Below are 25,366 nucleotides of genomic sequence, written 5' to 3'. Positions count from 1 at the left end.
AGAAGGCATTCAGATGTGTCACACATTTGCCATAAATTCAGAATGTTAGCACTCTTTTTGCTCATTAGATCACTGTAGTAAAGCTACTGCTCACCAGGGAAAACTGCTGCTGGTATTGAAAGTGCATGTTTCAGTCTGCATGTCAGAATTTTTTAATGAAATAGAAGAGGATTTGAGAAGTCACTCAAAATGTGCCCTAATTTTTCTTTCTGCAGCACTAATCATACTTTTTATGGAAAAATGAACCCCCTCATTTTGTTCCTTTTTAAATTAAATGTTTTAAGAGTTACCACTTTAATCCAAGCAAGATGGCTTCAGGTGTGCCATACGTTTATCATAAGTAGGACTGTTAGCGCTCTAGTAGTTCTTTGGAACACTCTGGGAAGCTGCAGTAGAACACAAAGGAATCAACTGACAGTCTCTGCCCTTGTTGGATGTACATGTTTTACTGAGAATGTCAGACTTCATTCTCACATGACTGAGAAAGATAATGTGAATTTACAGAAAATAAGCTCTCAGTTTAGCCTATAGATCACCTTCCAAACCGCTGTGGTAAAAGCATGAGAAAATATTTTTCTCTCAATCATGATATCCCAGCAGAAGGCTTTTTCACATGGTGAAATCACCTTAGAACATACCACAATTCCTAAAATGAGTATGGTACCATCAACAAATGATTTATAATGTAACTAAAGTCTTAAAACCTTCTATTAACTGCAATGCTTTTTAATGAGGTGCTATCATGTATATTGGTCCCAAGATGGCTGCCAACACTTCTTGGATGAAGTGCTGACAGCCAATCAGATCTCAGGATGAGATGTGTGGTTAGGCTCCGCCCACATATATATATGCTTTTAAATGCTATTTTCTCAGGAAATACTGAACAGATTTACACCAGACCTGCAAAAGGCACTTCCTTGACCTTATGGCTACCTCTCTGCCAAATTTCAAGTAATTCTGTTCAGCCGTTCGGGCTGTAGCTGTGTCTAAAGGTCCTATGGAAAAATGCATGGGGAAAACGCGTTTTGGGACCCCCCTTTTTTCTCGGCCCCTGCTTGACGAATCCCCCCGAGACTTTCAGGGTAGGAGCGGAGCGCAGCGCCCCACCTATTTTGAAAATTTCGCGAGGATTCGTCGACCGGCGCCAAAGTTATTCCAAATAGAATGTTGCGGATTTCCTATGGAAACAGGGTCCTAACTATATCTACCTACTGGCGACCGCCAGTAGGTAATATATATATATATATATATATATATATTACCTACTGGCGGTCGCCAGTAGGTAGTTATAGTTAGGACCCTGTTTCCATAGGAAATCACAACATTCTATTTGGAATAACTTTGGTGCCGGTCGACGAATCCTCGCAAAATTTTCAAAATAGGTGGGGCGCTACGCTCCGCTCCTACCCTGAAAGTCTCGGGGGGATTCGTCAAGCAGGGGCCGAGAAAAAAGGGGGGTCCCAAAACGCGTTTTCCCCATGCATTTTTCCATAGGACCTTTAGACACAGCTACAGCCCGAACGGCTGAACAGAATTACTTGAAATTTGGCAGAGAGGTAGCCATAAGGTCAAGGAAGTGCCTTTTGCAGGTCTGGTGTAAATCTGTTCAGTATTTCCTGAGAAAATAGCATTTAAAAGCATATATATATGTGGGCGGAGCCTAACCACACATCTCATCCTGAGATCTGATTGGCTGTCAGCACTTCATCCAAGAAGTGTTGGCAGCCATCTTGGGACCAATATACATGATAGCACCTCATTAAAAAGCATTGCAGTTAATAGAAGGTTTTAAGACTTTAGTTACATTATAAATCATTTGTTGATGGTACCATACTCATTTTAGGAATTGTGGTATGTTCTAAGGTGATTTCACCATGTGAAAAAGCCTTCTGCTGGGATATCATGATTGAGAGAAAAATATTTTCTCATGCTTTTACCACAGAGGTTTGGAAGGTGATCTATAGGCTAAACTGAGAGCTTATTTTCTGTAAATTCACATTATCTTTCTCAGTCATGTGAGAATGAAGTCTGACATTCTCAGTAAAACATGTACATCCAACAAGGGCAGAGACTGTCAGTTGATTCCTTTGTGTTCTACTGCAGCTTCCCAGAGTGTTCCAAAGAACTACTAGAGCGCTAACAGTCCTACTTATGATAAACGTATGGCACACCTGAAGCCATCTTGCTTGGATTAAAGTGGTAACTCTTAAAACATTTAATTTAAAAAGGAACAAAATGAGGGGGTTCATTTTTCCATAAAAAGTATGATTAGTGCTGCAGAAAGAAAAATTAGGGCACATTTTGAGTGACTTCTCAAATCCTCTTCTATTTCATTAAAAAAGTCTGACATGCAGACTGAAACATGCACTTTCAATACCAGCAGCAGTTTTCCCTGGTGAGCAGTAGCTTTACTACAGTGATCTAATGAGCAAAAAGAGTGCTAACAGTCTGAATTTATGGCAAATGTGTGACACATCTGAATGCCTTCTTGATGGAATCAAAGTAAAAAACTGAAAGTATTTCCTACTGAGGAGACTGCAGTAAATGAGGAAATTAGGAAACTTCATAACAAATAAGTCTCCCAAGATGGCCACCAGAGACAAAAGAGCCCAAATGTAGCCCAAATATCACCCAGATGTAGCCCAAGTATAGCCCAATGACAGAATGTCCCAGAATGTTCTTAAAAACAACTAGAGCGCTTACTGTCTTCATTATGACAAAAGTATGGCACACCTGAAGCCATCTTGATTGGAATAAACTGGTAACACTTAAAACATTTAATTTAAAAAGGAACACAATGAGGAGGTTCATTTTGCCATAGAAATTATGATTAATGCTGAAGAAAGAAAATGAGGGCACATTTTGAGTGACTTCTCAAATCCTCTTCTATTTCATTAAAAAATTCTGACATGCAGACTGAAACATGCACTTTTAATACCAGGAGCAGACTTCCATGGTGCAGTAGTTTTACTACAGTGATCTAATGAGCAACTAGAGTGCTAACATTCAGAATTTATGGCAAATGTGTGACATATCTGAATAGCTTCATGATGGAATCAAAGTAAAAAACTGAAAGCATTTCCTACTGAGGAGACTGCAGTACATGAGGAAATTAGGAAACTTCATAACAAATAAATCTCCCAAGATGGCCACCGGAGACAAAAGAGCCCAAATGTAGCCCAAAATCACCCAGATGTAGCCCAAATATAGCCCAATGACAGAAGTGTGCAAAACACTTATTATTTTGTGTTTTTGCAGTGTTATATAGTGCAGACTTGTCAGGTATTGGAGTGCTTTACATGAGCATTGGTTACATCACACAAGAACAAATTCATTTTGGTTGTAGACATGGGGAGACTAAGTGATTTGACCAGAATCACAGAATGTCGAGCTGAAGCAGAAACTGCAACCTGGTTCCCCAGTTGCAAAGTCTGCAGTTCTGGAAGTAACACCACATCCTCTCCCCTAAGTGCAACATTTAATCAAGTGGTCAACTGGATAAAAAAACATAAAGATAACAAATAATTTAAAAGTGCTTTGTCGCTATTTGAAAACTCAGAAAATATGCCCTTATTTTAGTCTTTTAGAGCACTAACCATACTTTTGATGCCAATAAGACCCTCTCATATATGTAATTTCTAAAGGAAATGCTCTAGGTATTACAGTTTTGATTACATCAAGATGATGTCAGGCGTTCCACACTTTTGTAATAAATATAGAATGTTAGCAATCTAGTTGTTCATTAGGATACTGTTGAGAGGCAGAGGCCAGGGGCACGGACTCTGAAAATTGAAGGCAGGTAGGAGGGTGCAAAGACAACAATTTAACCACACTGAGCAGGCAGGAAGGGCCGTGGAAGCACAACAGACTATGGAGGGCAGTGGAAAGGGGGGCAGGGGCAACAAACCAACAATACAGGACTTGCAAGAGAGGCTGTTGGAGGGAAGATCTATTACGGGTCAAGGAAGCTAGGGGCGGTCCCCAGATCCCCGGGAGCCACCACAGAACTGAGCAGGAGAGTGAGTCAGGGACAAAAGGGGCACCTTAATTTGAGCCGGGGTGCCTAGGAACGCTTGCTCCAAAAATGAAGAAAACAGACATATGAGACATGGAATTGGAGGCAGAATACAATGGCAGTTTAATGAGAAGATGCAACTTCAAAGAAACCGCAGAATAGAGACATAAAGTACAAAATACAGAATCCAGATAATCATACAGCTGTCATAATATTCTCTGTATCTCAATTAATGTACTGACAGAGAGAGAGAGAAAACACATCTATAAATGCATCATGAGAAACAAGTTACACCAAGGAAAATGTTACCTAGGAACACTCACGTTTACTCTTAGAGCAAGCATTCCTGCAATTACAATACAAAATCTTTTAAATGCAAAAGTAAAGAGAACAATGGTTAAACATAACATGACATTTCATATAGGTAAAATAGAATAAGATACTTCAAGCAAAGCAGAGCAAGACATTTTAAGCAAAGGAAGACAAGAGCTCCCAGCTCTTGGGGAAAACCTGCACTGCCTGTTAACCTACATACAGACGACGAGGTAGTCCGTCGATATCTGTGGGTGCTCCTTTTTATATCATTTTGTGGGCTCCTTTGCACGCTACATCTACCTACGTATGCTACCCAAAAGCTTCGTCTGCAGATTTTACCAGACATTTCGTCATTTACCCACTTAATGCTGACAATGGACTGGGTGAAAAGGTCAGTCTCTCAGGCCAATCGCTTATCGTAAGTTCCATAGAGCAAGCAGAAAATAATGGGTATTGTACGGGAATTCAATATATTCATGTATAAAATCTCCTCAGTTCTCCTAACTTGACGCTCTGCGGTTGCCACTTCCTTAAAAGCGGGAAACCTGCCCAGGAAGCAAGTACCAGTCCAGGATGCAGCCTACTGTATGTCGACAGCTTCAGGGGGATGTTGAACTTTGATACCGAGCACGGAGCACTCGGGTAGGGTGGGGGCTACTAGTTTGGATCAGAAGGCCTCGCAGACCTGCCTTCAGACTGCTATACACTAAAATTGCAGAGCTATGGTCAATTTAACAAAGAGGCCTACATATTGAACAGAAGGGCCTACACAGGGGTTTTATGCTGGCTGAGTGGTAAGGATGTCTCAGGATAATTATATAGCAACACAGGACCCGCTGGTCAATTTAATACGGCCTACAAATGCAGCTGGCAGGGCAAGGACAAGGGTCTCATACTTCAGGTGTGGACAGAACGGGCCAGGGGCCCCCTGTGATACAAAATCTACCCTCCTTCAAGGCTGTGGCAATGTAATAGACCATTGTGGGCAGAAGGAAGAGGCAATGGTAGTACAACCATACATGCCAACAGACCCGATTCAGCCAGGAAACGTCCAATGTTTTTAAGCTCAAATGGGCTTTATTTGATCTGTCTCCTGTCTACAATATCCTCTTTTTCAATGTAACTCAAAGGGGAAAATCAAGACCCCAGTTTTTTTTCAAAATCTCCCTCTTACCAAGTTCAAAATGTTCGCAAGTATGGTACATTGGATCATGGAAGGAAATGGGATAGGGACATGGACTTGGATAACAGAGGACAGGAGGGACATGGAGAGGTGCACCAAACTGACCCTGCAGGGCAGGCATCAGGGTTTGCAGCAGCACAATACACCACACAGGGCATGCAGGACGGGAGTGCAGCACAACAATCCATAGAAAGCAAGAGGGAGGGGACAGGACCTTGCACATGGACAACAGAGAACAGAGGGGCAAGAGGCAATGGTAGCTAGCTGACCATAATGGACAGACAGGAGAGAAAGCTGCAGCATAACAGACCATAAAGGGCAGGAGGGACGGATCAGGGGCATTACAATGGAACAGACAAGCCAGGAGGGAGGGAGTAGGGCTGGGGGCAAGGGGGCAGGGCAGGAGCAGCAAGATAGCCATGGAGGTCAGGCAGGATGGGCACTAGAAGCAAGACACACCATGAAGAGCAACAGTGAGACTGTGATGGCATACACACAGACCATGGAGGGAAGGTGGGAGGGGGTCAGGGGCAGCTAACTGACCACACAGGGAAGGTGGGAGGGGCCTTGGCAGCACAGAAGACCATGCATGGCAAGTGGGAGGGTTAGTGGCAGCACAATGGCTATGATGGGCAAGAAGGAGGGTGGAGGGGCATGCACAAAGGACGATGGAGGATAGAAGGGAGGGTCAGGACCTGTGCACAGACAAGAAAGTTCAGGGGAAGGGACCTCACAACAGACCACACGGGGCAGGCAGGAGGAGCAGTTGCAGCACAACAGACCAGGGAGGGCAGAAGGGTGTGGCAGTACAATGGACCATGTAGGACAGGAGGAAGAGGATAGGGGCATGGCATGTGGACAGGCAGGGTGGAGGTGGCAGGGACAGGTTACAGTCATCTGACAATGCTAGGCAGGTGGGAGGGGAGTGGCAGCTCAACAGAACACTCAGAGTAGATAGGAGTGGCAGGTCCATGGGACATGGTGGGCAAAAAGGATGGAGCAGGGGCATGCACAAAGACATCGGAGGGCAGGGGGAAGGAGAATAGGGGCAGCAAGCTAAGCACAGAGTTTAAGCAGGAGGTCAATGATGGGGCATAGAATTGGGCAATGGAGGGCAGGAGGAGTGGACTGGTACATCATACTAAATTGAGGGCAGTGGCAGCACATCAGACCATGCATGGCAGGAGGGAGGAAGCTAGTCCATGGATTCACACAACAGAGGATAGGGAGGAAGGGGATGGGGCAGCAAGCTAACTGTTCAGAGAAGGCGGGTATTAGGAACTTTATTGTTTTTAAAACATTGTGTCTGTGCGAACTACTTAAAATATGAACAAGTATGCAGCATATTCTCACTTTTATTCAGGAAGAAGAGGACGTTTGTGACTGTGACTCCGGGCTCACTTGGCAGAAACACCCCCTGACCCTCCACCCCCTATCGCAAAATGTAATGCCCGTGAAAAGGGTAGGTGAACACAGTGTTATATAGAACATAGTCCTGAGAGCACGATTGAAAATGAAAACTAGATATAGTGTATGGTATAAACTATGCACCAAAAAGTGTGATATAAGATGAACCGGGCGTGAAATATAATATGCAATACATTGTGCGCAATGACAGATTCATTGGAGAGCGCGAGATAGCACAGGCACTAGCGCGTGCTATGCGATATGCGCCTTGGAGTGTAATATGCACAGGGCAGTGTTGTGTAACCTAACTAGTCTCTAAAGTTGTAATATAAAATATGTGCTGGGGAGTGTAACGTTGCATATGCACTGTGACAAAGATATGGATCCCAGATTGTAATATGTATGGCATAGCACTGTGCGTTATAACATAGGCATCGAGAAAGGCACGTTAGATGGGGCACTATAACCCGTGCGAAGACAAGTGTGGCATGACATATTCACGGGGTGGTGTTACAGTGCACATGGGCTAGAGAGTGTCATAGCATATGCACTAGCTAGTGGAATACAACACAGAGGTGTGTGGCACTCGGCAGGCAATGGTGGGTGTAACACAGCATTGGGCTCTGTCAGGAGCACGCTGTGACTCTCAAGTGATGTTCGTCCCCTTTCCAGAGAGTAAAATAAAAAGTATTACACATCCGGCAGTGGTTGTGTGTTTTATTAACCGTGAGGGGGGTTTCTTGCATAGTTTTGGTCGAATTTTTGTCGAATCCCCTTTGAATGGCTTGGTGTGCATGTGTATTAAATGTGCCCGTCAATAGCTACCCATGTTTGTATAAATAAACGACAAGGGTGTCTACCAGGATTAGGCACGGTAGGGCATCAGACGTGTCAGAGCTTCACTAGTGGTGTAAATACATTCCACGTGGATTCATTGCATGCATAGTCGCCTTTTAATGAATATCACGCAAATCGTCATGGTGATAGGTACGTACGGTTTGTCCAGCATGTCCTAGGTGTGTCTATGAATATATATTTTTTAAAAATAATAAAAAACAGTGGCCGGCCCTGGGGATTGGGGTCAAAAAAATATAATTAGGAGACTGGCCCTGGGGGATGGGGTCATCAGGGCAAACCAAACCAAACAGCCCCCCTTCTTAAAAAACTAAAATAAATAAAAGACTAGCATCGTGCCGGAGGCCATGCCCCCTCCGTGCAGCACTCTGCAAACGCGCCCCCAACAGGCATCTCCAGTATGCGCCAGGGAGCTGCGCTGCAGCCAGGTGTTCTGAGGCCACGCCCCTTTTTACACCTCTCTGCAACGCAGCTCTGTGGCGCTTACTGGAGGTACCTAGTGGTCTAGTTTGACCCTAGGGACCCTTAGGATTCAAGGGGACTTAATCTCTCAACTTAGAACAGCCACAGGGTGCGTTTACAGAGTGGTGAAGGGAGGGGACGGGGCCTGAGGTGACGTGTGCAAACACGCACTATGGCACGTTTTAAATTGGGGATATAATTTCCCTTCAATACTGAGGGCCCCTGGGGGCTAACTAGCCCACCAAGTGCTTCCAGTAAGCGCCACTGAGCTGCATTGCAGAGAGGTGGTCCAGGCCGTGCCACTTTTTACACCTCTCTGCAACGCAGCTCTGTGGCACTTACTGGAGGTACCTAGTGGGCTAGTTGGACCCTAGGGACCCTCAGGATTCAAATGAACTTAATCTCCCAACTAAAAATGGACACAGGGCGTGTTTACACAGTGGTGAATGGAGGGGACGGGGCCTGAGTTAACGTGTGCAAAAACGCCCTGTGGCCTGTTTTAAGAGGTAGTTTTAATCCCCATGCCCTATTATATACTAGGGGCTTACAGAGGAGGTCATGCTAATCACAGGGGGACCCCAACGCATAATGTTCCCTAGTGTATGTAGGTGTTTTCACTGTATTCTAAGTGTCTTTTAACATAGCACTGGCTCTAGGACTGGTTAGTCAGACTCAGTTACCACCAGTATCCGTCTGAAAAAGTTGAGGGTACAGGATGATTTTGCAACAAGGCTTCTTTCTGCTCTTCTTTTTGTTCTTTCTGCACGTTATCCTTCTTCCTGCACTTATCTTCGTATTTGAGGACTTCTGTTGCTTCTTTCTGCACTTCTTTTGTTTCTTTCTGTGCATTTTTTCTTCTTTCTTCACATGTCCTATCTCTGTAGGCATAGTTAGAAATTAGCATTTAAAAAACCTTTGAAATTCACAGAAAAAACCATAGGTTTCAGGCACGTTATAGTTAGGAATTAGCATTTAAAAAACCTCAGAAATTCACTGAAAAAACCATAGGTTTCAGGGGTGTTATAGTTAGCTGGACTTTTCACTTGTACAAAACCATTGAAATTCCCCCGTTATAGTTAGTTCAGCTAACTATAACTCGCGCGCCCGCAATGCACTGCTGATGACGTCACATATTACATCACTCATGACATGGTCAGTGACATCACTCATGACATCACTGATGACATCTCAAATGACATCACTGATGACATCACTGATGACATCATCCTTGTGATAGAGTGGCAGACCTCCTCTCACCCTAATATAACCTTTGATACACACATTCAAAAATAGAGACTAAAATTTTCAAAACAATGGACATACCAATACCAGTTACAACAACCTCTTCAGTAATTCTAAGATCCACATACACATCCACTCATTCACCAACAGTCCTATACAGTCACTCATACATGTACTCACTCATCATATGTACTCATACACCTATACATCCTGTTACACAATGCCACTCATCCATAGAGTTACTCACACACATAGTCACTCATGCTAATAAAGAATCAAACATACATTTACTTGCATATACAGTTATACACACACCACCATACTTACTTCTACGGAAACTTACACATACTTAGTCTTTTAAACAATCACTTATAGAAACACATACTTATTCATACAGGAACTCTTTCAATCTCTCACTCTCACATATACTCACATATATACACCAATAGTCACATATACTAGTTTAAAACATATGTAGTTACTCATAAAGACACTATTGAGACAGTCATTCACTCACTAACACACCCATACACACACTCATCCACCCATACAGTCCTGCACACATGCTGTGTTCAACCCATACAAACAGTGAGTCACTCATTCATGCACCTATGCACTACGTAATACCCCCCACCGAACCATGCAGACACTCAGACTGATACTCAAAAAACCAACTAATAACCTATATAGACACCCATGTAGCTACTCACCAACCCATGCAGCCACTTATACACAAAGTGAGAGACTGATACAGATATTTACATATTTAAACATTACTCACTAAGCCATGTATTCACTATGATACACTTAATCAGTCAGTTACACAATCAATTTTTCAAAAACAAATCATCCATTTAGACACTTATATACCCATTTATTCTTCCATCGACCTTGAGATATACATATATAAAACATATTTAATTTTCAGAAAAACACACATTCACTGGATGATGTAATCAGTGATGTCATCAGTGATGTCATTTGAGATGTCATCAGTGATGTCATGAGTGATGTCACTGACCATGTCATGAGTGATGTAATATGTGACGTCATCAGCAGTGCATTGCGGGCGCGCGAGTTATAGTTAGCTGAACTAACTATAACGGGGGAATTTCAATGGTTTTGTACAAGTGAAAAGTCCAGCTAACTATAACACCCCTGAAACCTATGGTTTTTTCAGTGAATATATATATATATATATATATATATATATATATATATATAGATGCACTTAAAAAACCATAGGTTTCACACATGTTATAGTTAGCTGGGCATTTCTCTCGTAAAAAACCAATGAAATTCCCCGTTATAGTTAGTGCAGGCAACTATAACTCACGCGACCGCAATCCGCTGCTGATGACGTCAGATATTACATCACTGTATTTAGACACTTATTTACCCATGTCTTCTTCCATTCATCTTTAGCTATACATATATTTCATTTTTTTTTCTTTCAGAAAGACACATATGTCATCAGTGATGTAATATCTGACGTCATCAGCAGCGGATTGCGGTCGCGTGAGTTATAGTTGCCTGCACTAACTATAACGGGGAATTTCATTTGTTTTTTACGAGGGAAATGCCCAGCTAACTATAACATGTGTGAAACCTATGGTTTTTAAAGTGAATATATATATATATATATACATATGGGAAATACTTACATTTTTGGAAAGGCCAGTGTGGTAAAGGCATATGCGTATTTTACTTATTCATATTTATAAGTATTTTTATACACACATACATATGAAATATCTATGTGTGTATATATTTTTACATATGCATATATACATACAAGTGTAAAACACATACATATTGGTATTTATACATGTTTTTATAGGTAATATTATATATATATTTGTTTTCCCTAAACAGCCCTCAACCCTTAATCCCATACCCACACTAAACCCTAATAATTCTGCTACCATTCAAAAACCCTTACCCACACTAAACCCTAAAAAATCCTTTTTAACCCAACAACCTATACACATCCAAAACCCTAAAAACTCCCTTGCCACACAAAAACCCATATAGAGCCTAAAGTCAAACAATTACTTACCACCCCAAAACCCATACACACCCCAAACCCTAAAAACTCTCTGCCATCCAAAAATCCATACCCATCCTCAACCATAAAAATTCACTTACCACCCCAAACTCATACCCACCCTAAACCCTAAAAAATACCTTGCCAAGAAAAAATCCATACCCACCCTAAACCATAAAAATTAACTTACCACCCAAAAACTCATACCCACCATAAACCTTAAAAAATCCCTTGCCACCAAAAAACCCATACCCACCCTAAACCCTAAACAATGTCTTACCACCAAAAAACCTATACTCACCCTAAACCCTAAAAATTCCCTTGACGCTCAAAAACCCATGCCCACCCTTAAACCCTAAACATTCCCTTGCCATTCAATAGCCCATACCCACCATAAACCCTAATTTTTCTCTTGCCATCTAAAAACCTATACCCACCCTAAACTCTAAAAAATACCTTGCCCCCAAAACCATTACCCTTCCTAAACCCGAAAACTTCCATTGCCACCCAAAAACCCATGCCCACCCCAGACCCTAAAACATCAGGAGGCAGCATCCTGCAACCTGTCCTTCACCCTCAGAGCTGGGCACCTTTCCCAGTTCATGGCTACTGTACATTTGTCTAAAAGAAGCAGCATAGCAATGAGTCTGCGAGTGTCTGCTGGAACATCTTTGACATAGCCCAGCAAGCCTACTAGTGGTGTACAATCAATGTGCATGTCCAAAATTGACTTTATGGTGTGAAATACTTGATTCCAAACATTTGCTACCCTTGGTTATACCGATGCCAAATGGAGAAAGTCGGTCCGCTGCGCTGTGCATTGAAGACAACTAGAGTCTCCAGCCAAGCCCAGGTTTATGCAGTTGAGTTGGATTGCGATATATACTGTGTAGGAATTTGAAGAGTATCAGCAGCCAGAGCCAGTAGTTAGGAGATAGCATTTCCAGATGCCAGCAGCAAAATATCAAATGGGAGTCTGTCAGGTCAGGGCCAATATCAATGTTCCACACTGCTCTAGCCCGGGATGTAGTCACTGGAGTGCACTGCTGAACCACGGAGTATAGGTACGTAATCAGTTTACGAGGAGAAGGCATGGTGAGGATATGTTCAAGTGCCTGGAGTGTTGGAGTGTTTGAAAGGTTTCATGGATGGTGCGCAGTGGCTCTGATCTGGTAATGTAAGACGAGATCTAGCGTGGTTAGTGGGTGCGAAGGATTTATGGGCATTGATTGTAGAAATGTGTCCCTGGGGTATAGATCTGAAAAGGTAAGTACTTTTAGGTGGCAGACTGTCTGCTTGGCACCTTTATCTTGTAGTGGCAGCATTAGGGGGTTGTCGCACAGCGGAATCACCGATGCTTATAGCTGAGTGAACCCAGCCCTTTTCTGTATGCCATCCCATGCCCACTGGACACATTCTACCATGCATATCTCTGCCCAGGGTGCCTTATAAGTAGCATATAGTGCAGTGGTCAAGGACCAGGGGTCCATCCAGTCTTTGTCCATGGCAACATGGGGTTGGTAGGGTGTTGGATAGATCCAGAAGTGTGAAAATTGCACCTGAGCACATAGTGCATAGAGAGTTATGTCTAGAGCTCTTCATGTCCCCTTGAACGAAAGGTAGTGTGAGTGTTTCCCATGAGATACGGGGATGTCAACCCATCCATGCTAAAGTAATTATGTTAGATTTAAGTCGCCTTAGAAAGGCGCTTGTGAGTGGTAATGGGACATTAAGAAATAAATATAAACATTTGGGTAGCAACCCCATTTTGGTGATGGTGATTCGGCCTGCTAACGAGAGAGGCAGTTTAGACCATTAGACATAATGTCTTCAAGCCATTCAATTGCACGGCCAAAATTTGTTGCCCATTGTTCTTGCATGTCGTGGCTGAGCCATACACGTACTGGACCCTCTACCCACTTCAAGGGGTATTCGGTGTTGAATGGGTTTGTATGACTTATGCAGGGTAAAAGCGTGGATTTCCAATTAATATGAATGTCGGAGAAGTCTGTTTCTAAGTCTTAAACTTCCCATTCGCATCTGGCCAATTGGGTGCAAATTGCTCTCAGTGCACCTGCCTGCTTAGAGATACATGCTCTGTGCAGAACTACTTAAATGCCTCCCAAAGCACTGATGGAGATTCCACTGTGCCCTCATTACACTCACAATATGCAATTATCACCAGGCATATTTCCTCCCGAAACACAGTATCAAGTAGCACCAATGGGGCCACGAAAATGTGCTGGGGGGGGTCTGAGGAATTGACAACTCAAGCGGAACTGGGGCCTGATCTGATAGTGTGCGGGCAAGGTGGGTGGCCCTAGCTCCCCATAGTTTCACATCTCTTGGTGTAAGCCAATAGTCTATTCTCGACCAAGTGTTGTGGTAGAAGGAAAAACAAGTACCCTCCCATTGTTCCCCACGAGACCATCTCCGTATGTCAAGTAGTTGATTATCTTGTATGAGGGTATTAAGAACTGATGCAGAGCCAAGGTGTGTGGGGCACCACAAACCAGATCGGTCACATCTGTCATCCAGTATCAACTTGAAGTCTCCTCCCCAGAGGTTCTCCCCATGGCTCACCCCCACCACCAGTCTTCACAGCTCAGAGAACTCTGGAGCATCTGTATTTGGACTGTATAATGCCACTAGGGTCAGCGTTTGTCTGTGCAGTGTGCCAGTTACTATAGTATATCAACCATCTTTGACTGTGAAAATATCCTTAGGGTGCCATGGCAACCCTTTGCAGCTCAAAATGGCCACTCCTCTTGCATAATTAGAATATAGTGAGGTATATGCCTCACCACACCATCTAGCTTTCAACCCTGGGGTGGTGCGTGATGTGAAATGTAACTCTTGGGGAAAGCAGGTATATACACAGTGGTGTACAATGTAAGCAAGTATGAGACAAGATTTACTGTAGTTATTGAGGCCCCAGATATTGCAGGTGAGGCATTTTATTGACATTTAGGTTGGTTTTGTGTGGTGTGTACAATGATTGGTAGCTGCAGTAGTATTGTGAAATCGGTGTATTGGACAGCATGTATTGAAGAACATCGCTTGGACAGCATGTATTGAAGAACATCGCTTTGAATTACGAGGTAATCTAATGACTAGAAAGAAAAGAAAACAGGCATTTGCAATGCAATAGGTCTCGCATTTGCGAGGGTTTCAGCTATTGGCATTGTAAATGACAATTCCTTTTATTTATGTGTTGGTTTTTAAAACAGAAAATTAGAGGCAGTCATTTACAATGCCAATAGCTTAAACTTTTGCATGTGAGACCTATTGCATTGCAAATGCTTCTTAGTATGGAATTTTAGTATTCCACTTAAAGTGTCTGAAGGGTCAATTATTTTAACTTTGTGGTGTTATATGTGTTTCAGGTACACCTAAATAACTTGATGGGGTTAATAAATACACCAACATCAAATTTGAAGCGGCAGCAGTCACCCCTTCTTACCCCGCCCCACTTTTTTGCTAGAAGTGAAGCAATGTGTAACTGGATCTACGCCCCATGCAGCATTCAGGCTGTGATGATGTCATGATCATGGAATCAGTGAAAGTTAAGAGAAAATAAAACTATAGTTATGCACTGCTACAATTCAGATGTTAGTAGTTAGCATCTTAATTAAAGCAGTGCAAAATTATAGGTTTCTTTTCTCCTAACTTTGACAATGCGTGCAGCCCTCAAATACCAAGCAGTGGAGGAGGAAGAAGCAGCTGCCGCAGTGGTAGGCAGAATGTGGAAGTGAGTCTCTCACAAATTGCAGTCCAGGCTTTTGAAATTAAAGTGAGCGAACTCTATTCAAGTAAGCTGTAACATAGAGACCCCATCCAGCAGCAAGTCAGGAGTAACTGCCTTCTAAGTTCAAGCAATGCTAGGTAACCTTCACCACATTCCAGAATCAGGAATCTGTGGTTAATAAAGAAGGTGCAGAACACCACATCACCTCCCCCTTCATAAACAAACGGCAGAAAAAACAAAAAAATTAACAAAAGAAAAGGGAAAAAGAATGTCACAGAAAGAGCAAGTTACAAAAAACGATAAAGCATTATGAAGCATAATCTTGCAAATGAAGAGGAACCCGCTTCAAACAAAGCGGTCTTAAACAGCTCTTAGGAACTACAGATGCATGTCGATCAGACAGTGAAGAGGAACTTGCGGCAGGACATGCAGATGTAGAGCAACATTTTGCGACCCTGCCAAATCCTGTGATCACTTGTTTTTAGGCATTTTTAAACACTTTGATGACCTGTATTGACTGACTGAAAGGGAGCCACGCCTGTAGAGGAATGGGGTGTGAAACGATATTCTCTCACTTTTTTAAATAACAACCTCCCAGCAATCACCACAAGATCTTGCCTATTGTATAGCTTCTTTAAGCACCTTGATAAACCTCTCAACCACACCATTACTTTGCGGGTGATAAAGAGCTGACGTCTTCTATTTAATACCCTTAGTAGACAGAACATCCTCCACTACGCGAGAACAGAGTAATTGCTTTCTGCACCTCTTAGGGGCCTGTAGGTGAACCAGATGTTTTTTTATACACCATCTACCTTTTGTAACAGTACTGCCCCTTATAATAATAATAATAATCCACATTTGTAAAGCACGAACAATCACCCATAAGGGTCTCTAGGCACTGGGTGCCGTCGGGAAGATTAAGCAAGCTATTGCCCAGTGTCACATGGTGGTGGGCTAATCTGCCACTGGCGCCGGAGATCGAACCGTGATCCCCAGATTCCATAGTCGGTCGCCCTGGCCGCGGCGTCACACCTCTTCCGCCCCTTGACCAGTCGAGCTGACATTAGTCATGAGAAAAGAGGATTAAGAAGGGTCAAAACTACTCAGACATGGCGCATTGTTGAGGTGATTCTTAATACCAATGAATTCTTCTTCACAAACCACTCAAATTCACACCCTTTCGTCAACAAAGACCTTAGTGAAAAGGTCTTTCCTGCAAAATTCGGTATTAATTTATGAATAAATTCTGCCATGCCCAAAAACTTAATAAGTTTATCCTTGCTAGAAGGTGCACACAAATTGAGGATAGAATCAACAAGGGTTTTGTTGGGTTTGATTCCTTCTGCTGAAACAAAATGTCCAAGGTACTCAATTTCCTTGACATTGAACTTGCATTTGTCAGCTCATAGGGTGAGACCGGCATTTTGCATCTTCTCTAAAACAGACCACAACCTCAAATCATGTTGCTCCAAATCAGCTCAAAAAATTAGCACATCGTCTTGATGCACCTTCACACCCTTTGACTCTCCAAGAATGCCCTCCATTACCCTTTGAAAGTATGAGGCAGCCGATATTAAACCGAAGGGCATTCTTAGAAATTTAAATGTACCAAATGGTGTCACAAAAGTCGTGTACTCTTGAGAAGAAGGATGTAGCTTAACCTGGTGGTAAGAGGAGGTTAATTCCAAAGAGGAAAAGTGCTTTGCCCCTTCAAGGGAACACAGCATTTCAGCGATGTTGGGCAGAGGGCAGTGATCAACGACTATCGCTTTGTTGAGTTCCCTCAAGTCCACACAGAGTCGGGCCTCACCATTTGCCTTACGAGCCATTACTACCGGAGAGACCCACTCTGTTGCCTCAACCTCTTGGATAATACCCCTCGCCAGGAGTTTGTCCAGCTCACTCTTCATACTATCTCTCACTAAGAGAGGAACACTCCTAACTTTTGCAAATTTAGGGATAACATTTTCCTTAAGTTTTATCCGATGTACATAATTCTTAATACAGCCAAGGTCATTTGCAAAAACACCAGGAAAATCCTTAATTAAATCATTAACTAGGAATTTTACCACCATGACAGGTGGCAACTCCTTTAGGCAGACCTGAGGATCTTCGTTGGGGTCAAGAAACACATGGAGATCTCTTTGGTGAAACCAACTTATAAGTGAGTCACCGTTCATTGACACATACATTTTCCCAGAGATCACTCTCCCCTTGAAGTTTATTGACCCCCAAAAGTAACCAAGTAGGTCAATAGTGACACCACCATATCCTTTTGGTCTGATGTCAGGTTTTAAGGACAACTTTATCTTGTAAATAACTCTCATAAAACACTTTAGGAACAAGTGTAATCTTGACCCTAGAGTTGAACAGCATCTTAACCAAAGCATCATTAATTAAAACATCCTCATAAGGGCCATCAGGCTTATTTCCTGACACCTGACAAATAATCACTTCTTCAGCATCATCATCATAAATATCGACTTCATTGACAGTTTTGTGAACCATACCAGATCTACAACATTTGGAAACATGACCTTTCTTACCACAAATTTTGCATCCTCGTCGCCAAAATGTGGAAGTGAGTCTCTCACAAATTGCAGTCCAGGCTTTTGAAGTTAAAGAGAGAGAACTTTATTCAAGTAAGCTGTAACATAGAGACCCCATCCAGTAGCTAGTCAGGAGCAACTGCCTTCTAAGTTCAAGCAGTGCTAGGCAACCTTCACCACATTCCAGAATCAGGAATCTGTGGTAAACAAAGAAGGAGCAGAACACCACACAGAACCAAACAATAGTGGTTGGCTGCCACATTTATGCAAGGACGGGGTGGGGCGATAATGAACCCAGCATTGCAGCATGTCCAGAGCCCTCTGGGGCCACACAAACTGCTGTTAAAAATAAAATTAAGTGAAGCACTTGAAATGTAAGCAGGAGCAACATGGCTACATTAATAGACTTGAACCTGGCCGTATAACAATAGAAAATGATGGCATGCAATGGACTCATGAAAGGCGCATACCCCCAAATAAGTAGCAGGGGGGAGTTGAGCGATATTAAGCAACTTTTAAGCATATGGGCGGCTTTAATAAAGAAATAAAGGTGCTGGGCCAGCAGTGTTTATGCAGTTAAAGCCCAAAAAAACATAAGAAAATGCAGCGTGCATCACGCTGGTTAAAAAAGAAACAGTTGCACTTGCATATAACAAACGTGCAGTCGCAAAGAATAGCGGGCGCCAATGTCAATGTGAAAGCTGGTACCCATGTTATTAATCTCAAAGAGACACTGTGCTGAATCCTAAACTGCGGTGCCCAAGGGTGGGACAGAGATGAGGGGCTGTGAACCGTGGGCGCCATTAGTGAGTTTGTGTTAATTAATTTTGGCAGCCACGCATGATAAAAAAATGATCGGCTGACGTTCTTGAACCTGAAGGTACCTTGTGCACGTCTTAAAAGCTGATGCAGGAAAGCATGTTGTGTCTGCTTTAGGACAAAATATGTAAAGAAATTAGTGCTCACACACTAAATAAACATACCATGTAACCACAGAAGTAAAAAGTCCAGTTCTCATGGGAGGTTACAAATGCAGACAAGGCATAACTAAGGAGGGACTAACAAGCCTAATAACTAATCAGAAGCAACCCCTCAGAAAGAACAGTAACAGGAGCCAATTGAAAAGATGGGAGGAGAGTGGTCGGACTACAGAATGCCGTGCAGAGCAGGGCATGTGCGGCCCAGGCACGACCTAAAAAGACATTGACAAAGCCAATAGATATCGCATGGTGAGTCCTACTGACTTTGCCAATTCTTGTTACAAGTGACATGGCGAGGGTGCAAACTCAAAAGGAGGGGGGGGTTTGGTTGCCTCCAAAATGGTACCAGACGTGCATGGTATGATAAAAAAAATTGATCAGTTTCCGCCCTGCGATAGGACACAGACTCGAACTGGGAACACAAACACAACCACAAGGGAATCTTCAGGCCCAAACCTAGTTAAATTATTAAAGCAAACTATTTTTCATTGCAGCATTCGTTTCTTAATGTACTAATTTGATTTACGATGAGAAAGTAGTTTTCTGTTTCTGAGAAACCCCAATTCTCAAAGCAGAAAAATCTGAAAAGGCTTGAGATTTAAAGGCAAGCAGAGTGGTCAGAACTGTTGTGAAAAAACACTTGTATTTCGATTGATAGTTTCTGACAGCGTGTTCTTAAGGCACTCTGAAGTAATTGTTGATTTGATCCAAATTCGGGCTTGGGAAAATCACAAAAAGTGACAACATTGCACGGTTTTCTAAATAGTAACACATATTATCAGTGTCATTCGTTAAAGCAGAGAGAATCCTTTTGGAGTGTAATATACCTTAAGAGTTACTGGGCAGCACTGAGTGGGAAGAACAAACACAGCATCACACACACAGGTATTCTGCCTCGCACACAAACCTGCTCTGCACAGGCGGACTTGCTTTATCTGGTCTGGCTGCATGCCAGCCGTGGGCGGAACCTCATGACAGCGATCGGCTGACACTCACTGTAGGACTTGACCCTTTTTGGCTAAAGTCCCTAAACTTTTGCTTTCCCCCTAGACCTTTTTTCTGACATGGTGTTGCCAACTTAGATGCTTTGGACACTTTGCCACTGCTAAACAGTGTCAAAGTGCAAGTGCTCCCTGTATAAAGTATAATGCTAATTGGTTGTCCCTGATTGGTATGTTTGCATTACTAGTAAAGTCCCTAGTAAAGGGCGCTATGTGTGCCAGGGCTGGTAATGCAAATGCTACTAGTGGGCCTGCAGCACTATTTGTGCCACCCACACAAGTAGCCTTAAAAAGGGAACTCAGGCCTGCCATTGTAGGGCCTGCACGCAGTTTGTTAAACTGCCATGTTGTTCTGACAAGTGCACTCACTTGCCAGACCTTACCCTTTCCTTTCTATGCACCTCAGACACCCCTATAGTAGGTCTAGGGTACCCCCTGGACAGGGTGCAGTGCATGTGAAAGGTAGGACATGTACTAAGGTGTGTGCCATGTCCTGACAGTGAAATAATCTCCATTTAGTTTTTTACTATTGAAAGGCCATCTTGCCCAAAAGCCAGAATGGGGAGGCGGTGTAATATGTTTTCCAGCCTATCTTCCCAAATACTTAAGATGGAAAGGTGAAGTTTAGTATGCCTGAACTCACAATGTAATAACACATCTTTTTATGAAGGTGGTTTTTTCACTGTGTGTTTAGAAGCCACTGTTTTAGAAGTCTAAATACACACAATTGATGGACGGAATGCAGAACAAATCAAAACATTCTCCCCCAGTCAAGAGATCTGGGTTAAATCCATCATTCTTTTGCTCACCATGCCACCCCAGTTTAGACCTGGCCATATGAAAATCAGTCTTACCCTGTGCCTCATGGGAACAGTCCAGCCCAAACTGCCAAGCCAGGTCCTCCCTGGACCTGAAACAAGCATCCTACGACCAGTTTTGGGGTTTCACCCCTCTTCAGCCAAGATAGCTTGAATCCAGTGGTACAGTGAGCCCGGGACCTACGTCTAGGCATACCCAGCGCACTTAGGGCGAGATAGCAAAAGACACACAATTGATGGACGGAATGCAGAACAAATCAAAACATTCTCCCCCAGTGAAACCCCAAAACCGGTCCTAGGATGCTTGTTTCCATTTCAGGGAGGACCTGGCTTAGCAGTTCGGGCTGGACTATTCCCATGAGGCACAGGGTCAAGGCTGATTTGCATATGGCTGGGTTCAAACTGGAATTGCATGGTGAGCATAAAAACTATGGATTTAGCCCCAGATCTCTGTACTGGGGTGAATGTATGACATTGTTCTGCATTCTGTCCATCAACTGTTGTTTTTGCATTTATCACCCCAAGTGGGACGGGTATGCCCAGACGTGGGTCCCGTGCTCTCCATGTCACTGGAATCAAGCTATCCTGGCTGAAGAGGGTTGAAACCCCAAAACCGGTCTCAGGATGCTTTTTTCCAGTCCAGGGAGGACGTGGCTTGGCAGTTCGGGCTGGACTGTTCACATGAGGCACAGGGTTAAGGCTGATTTGCATATGGCTGGGTTCAAACTGGAATGGCATGGTGAGCAAAAAAAGCAATGGATTTAGGCCCAGATCTCTGTACTGGGGTGAATGTATGACATTGTTCTGCATTCTGTCCATCAACTGTTGTTTTTGCATTTGTCACCCCGAGTGGGACGGCTATGCCCAGACGGGGGTCCCGTGCTCTCCATGCCACTGGAATCAAGCTATCCTGGCTGAAGAGGGGTGAAACCCCGAAACTGGTCCTAGGATGCTTGTTTCCAGTCCAGGGAGGACCTGGCTTGGCAGTTCGGGCTGGACTGTTGCAATGAGGCACAGGGTCAAGGCTGATTTGCATATGGATGGGTTCGAACTGGAATGGCATGGTGAGGAAAAAACAATGGATTTAGGCCCAGATGGCTGTACTGGGGTAAATGTATGACATTGTTCTGCATTCTGTCCATCAACTGTTGTTTTTGCACTACTCTTTTAGAAGTGGCTGAGTTTTTGTGCTCTAACATTTCTGTGTGTCTCTGCCTGGCTGTGGATTGACTGTCTGGATTTGAAAGCAATAGGATCTGGGGAATGTTTTGACCCAGGGGAGGAGGTGAGACAGCAACAGGCTGACCTGCATCTGGAGTGTAGGGGGAGGAGAAGCCCCTAAAGGTGAAGAGGCCTAGGTTGCTGCTATAAAACAATTGTCCCATCTCCTGCTGAGTGATTGAGAATCCAGACCCCCACTAATCAAAGGAAGAAGGTGTCACTGGCAAGGAGGCACCCAGAACTGGTTGGAACAGGGGTCAGTGCCCCCTGAACACAAAGACTTCAAAGCCATTGAGGGGTATAACTATGAGAGCTGAAGCCCCTGAACTTTGGAGAATGGTTTGATCAAGTGTGAACAAGACTGGAGCTACTTCATGGTCAAGACGACCTTTGCCAAGGAAGAAAAAACTGAAGAGTCTGAAGGATAGGACTGACCATTGCTGTGTGTTTTGGGGCTGGCCTGCAGTTTGCTGTTTTAACCAAGGAAAGGCTAGAGGGACTTTGCTGTGTGCTATGTCGCCCTGCTTGAAAAGTCTTTGCTGTGTGCTGTGTCCTGAAGTAACTTATCCCCAAGGGCCTGAGGTGAGCTGGCTCCCTGTTTCAGAAACACAGGAACACAAACATTTCCGTGAGAGTCTCAGCGGCGCTGTGTGTGCGTGCTTGTTGCAGCCTGAACCCTTTGTGAGGATTGTCCAGTGATCGTGTGCACCGGAATCCAAGTGAGTCTCATCGACACTGTGTGCATGTGCGTTTTGCACCGTGAGATCTTCGGGAGGATTTGCCTTGTTATCGTGTGCACCGGAATCCAAGTGAGTCTCATCGACGCTGTGTGTGTGGGTTGTGCACCATGAGACCTTTGTGAGGATTTGCCTTGTTATCGTGTGTACCGGAATCCAAGTGAGTCTCAACGACGCTGTATGCGGGTGCGTTGTGCACCGTGAGACCTTTGTGAGGATTTGTCTTGCTATCGTGTGCACCGGAGTTAAAGTGAGTCTCAGCGACGCTGTGCGTGTGATCTTCGTGCAGCCTTAGACCTGTGTGTGGAGTGCCCCGTGATCGTGCACCCGAATCTCTGTGGCAGCCTGAGATCTTCGCAACTGTAGTGGCCCAGACCGGCAGTCCTGGAGGAGCTGAGTTGCCGGCCCGAGCCCGCCGTTGCCAATTCACAAAGTTGCATTGGAGGCCCAGCCGCTGGAAGAGGAGAGGAGAGTGAGTTTGCAACCCCCCCCCCCCCAGGTAACGTGTGTCGACTCGCAGGGCGTGGGCTCAGATGGAGACGCTCTCGGCCTCTCTCTCGTTCCGGCAGCTCGAGCCTCTGCTTCAGCTCGTATCGCGGACCGTATTGCCAAGGGAGTGGCAGTACAGGGGCCGGAGTGCGCAGCTGCACTTTTTGATTACATCGTACCCATGTTGGGGGCAACTGTTGAGAGGCTGACTGCAAGTCAGAAGGAGAGGCAGAGAGACCGTCTAAGGCACAGTGATTGGTGCCTGAGTGTATTACATACTATTCCATTTCTGCATAACGGAGTACCTGACTGCCGTATTACACATTACCTCATTTCTGTATAACGGAGTACCTGATTAGAGTATTACGCATTGCATTATTTCTGCATAATGAACTACCTGATTAGTGTATGACGCATGGCATTTTATCTGCATAACGAACTACCTGATTGTCGTATGACTCATTGCATCATTCCTACATAACGAATTACCTGATTAGTGTATTACGCATTGCCTTATTTCTGCATAACGACATACCTGGTAGTTGTATTACGCATTGCATTATTTTACCTTGCAAAGTGCCTGATTGTTGCGTTATGCATTACATTCTTTTTACATTGCAGAGTGTCTGATTGCTGCTTTACGCCTTACAGTTTTTTTACATTGTAAAAGTGCCTGATTCTAGCATTACGAACTGTATAACATGATATTAGGATTGCAGGAGAATGTTTAGAAGTGCTCATTAATACCGCCAGAACTTACAAGGGCTGGCTCGCCTAACAACCAGCGGCAAAATACTACACAACCTCATATGTGGGATTTATATCATGTGGTGTTATTGTATATCTTTTTATATAAAGTTTATACTCGCTTTTTATAAAACTCGTGTGGAGTCTATTCGTGGTGTCATCATTGGGTTGCTGTGAGCGTGGTTGCAAATACTTTACACATTTGCCTTGAAGATAAGCCTGGCTGCTCATGCCAAGCTACCGAGGTGGTGAGCGGGGCTATCTACGAAGGTGACCTTTCTTTCCCAGACATTGGAACGCGGGTCCATACTTGGCCTAAGGTACCTACCTCATCCAACCAGGGATCCCGGACTAACACTCATCATCCCAGACTTCCCTCTTCACAACAACGTTTCTAGCTGAGAAAGTTATAGCAGAACCGAGTAACAGTACACGCACGGCTCCCAGCTACTTAAACAAACACAGACAAAGAGATAACTAACTTCTTTTAGTTTCTTTAAAAATCTGTCACCGCCATGTACATAATATATTGATCATGATGAAGTAGATATGTGTGGTACAGACACAACAGCTTTATGATTCAATATCTTGTAAGAAACAAGCTTTTGAATAACGATATTTAGAAAAAAAACACACCACCACATGGCAAAAGTAAGAATTAATGAATGAATAAGATGGTTTTATTGAGCGCGCAATACCCGAAGCTGTCTTAGCTCTATACAGATCATAATTAGGAAATCTTCTGCCTAGGGACACATCAGTGGCGTAGTTCTAAAGCCTAATGAGAAACTAACCAGGTCTTCAACTGTTTCCTGGATTGCTGCAAAATAGATTGCTAGCGTAAGGCAAGAGGGAAGGAGATTCATAGTTCCCCCACGGTACGAGAGCATTCTTCCACCCCATTTTGCATTCTTTATTCTTGGGAAAGTGATCATTCATGCAGAGCTTGCTCTAAGTTTCCTACAGGGAGTATACCAGGAGAGTTGATTTTGGAAAAAGGTCAGACCGGCTTTATATAGGGCCTTATGGATTGTGCCCAGATCCTTAAATTAAATCTTCTTTTCCACTGGCAACCAGTGGAGGCCGTGCATTAGATGAGATATTGGTCTAAGTTTGGGGACTTTCACCCCATCGCAAGACCTCTGCAACTCCCTCGCTTCATACTTCCACAACAAGATCGCGGACATACATAACAGCTTCAACAACCAACCAACGCACACCACGACCGAACAACCACCCCCCACCACCACCCTCCACGCCTGGACCCCGATCAGCACCGAAGACACCATCCGCACGATGAACTCCATCCACTCCGGATCACCGACCGACCCCTGCCCTCACCACGTCTTCAACAAGGCCGACGCTGTCATCGCACCCCACCTGCGAGACATCATCAACACTTCCTTCGACACCACCATCTTCCCTGAGAGCTGGAAGCACGCCGAACTCAGCGCCCTACTAAAGAAACCTACAGCGGACCCCACCGACCTCAAGAATTACCGCCCCATCTCGCTCCTCCCGTTTCCAGCCAAAGTCATCGAGAAGAC

Source organism: Triturus cristatus, chromosome 1_1 (assembly GCF_964204655.1).
Source record: "Triturus cristatus chromosome 1_1, aTriCri1.1, whole genome shotgun sequence".
In the NCBI taxonomy this organism is placed as follows: Eukaryota; Metazoa; Chordata; class Amphibia; order Caudata; family Salamandridae; genus Triturus; species Triturus cristatus.
This window is presented reverse-complemented; position numbering follows the sequence as displayed.